Source organism: Mesitornis unicolor, unplaced genomic scaffold (assembly GCF_000695765.1).
Source record: "Mesitornis unicolor isolate BGI_N332 unplaced genomic scaffold, ASM69576v1 scaffold25863, whole genome shotgun sequence".
NCBI classification, from domain to species: Eukaryota; Metazoa; Chordata; class Aves; order Mesitornithiformes; family Mesitornithidae; genus Mesitornis; species Mesitornis unicolor.
This window is the reverse complement of record NW_010177045.1, coordinates 13,132-14,297: the sequence shown is the minus strand read 5'-3', so window position 1 is coordinate 14,297 and position 1,166 is coordinate 13,132.

The window sequence follows — 1,166 nt, the reverse complement described above, 5'->3', positions numbered from 1 at the left end:
CATCCCCACACCGATGAACGCTGGGCGAGCAGCGAGGGCTGCGCTGCTGGAAACGGTGCTGGGAGCCTCAGCCGCACCGCCCCTGGGCTGGGCGGGGGGACAAAGCCTGTTCCCTTCTGCTCCAACGCCCCTCGCTGTTCCTGCTCTTTACGGCCAGGGTGAGGAGTTAGGAAAATTAACCAGGACGATTAATAAAGTTATGCACATGGGGCCATGCAAGCCCAGAGCTGCCAGGAGTAGCTGTGAACAGGCAATACTGGGTTTTGGATGGTAATGGGAGCGGGGCACAAAGGGGGACCCCATCCCACATCTCCACCCGCACCACAGGAATCGCTCACTCAGCACAGCCCGAACACCAACGCAGCCACTAAAGCCAGACTGATTTTATTCAAATTGCGAATGTAAAACAGAATAATAAAATAAAAATCCAAAACCAATCCAACCCTCACTGGCTTCAGAGCAGAAAGCTGCAGGTAAACCGCGCCCAGGCCTTCCTTCTCCTTCGCCCTCCTGTGTTAAGGCTGCCTTCGTCACTGGCGACAGGAGGGAAGAGGGACAGGTCGAGCCCCAGTTCCTTTGGGAGAAGTTTGGCACAAATCTGGCAGGGCCGAGCCTGGTGGAGGGAAGGGCAAGGCTCCAGCCCCACAGCCACGGGTGTCAGTGGGTCAGCGGGAAGCTCCGAAAGCTACGGGATTACCTACGGGGCTGCGGCAAGGGCAGATGGAGGGAATGTGGCAGAAGAAGGGGTTTGCACCCCCGGCCAAGGGGCCAAGTCTGCAGCACGGGGCTGTGTCTCCCCACCCCAGGTGGCGCACCCGTCTCGGCTGAAAACGGGAAGGGATTGGGGCACCCAGCTCACCCCAATCCCAGCCCCGCAGCAAGAACTAAAGGCCTGGCTGTGTGTGCAATCTGGGGCTGAGCAGGACCTAGGGCTGGGATGCTGCGCCTGAGGTGTCTTGGTGTCAGCAGGAGGAGGGAGCCTGGGGCCACACCAGTGGGTTGCTGCCTGCCCATCCCAAGGGGTGCAAGGCTGATGGTCCCCACCCTGAGCTGCTGTGAGACCTGGTGCATCGCTCCCAGCTGTCAGTGTCAGGCCCAAGAGCCTCCACCTGCTGTGATGTCTGGGGCAGAGCTTGGACATGGCACCCACATGGCTCTGGGGGGGG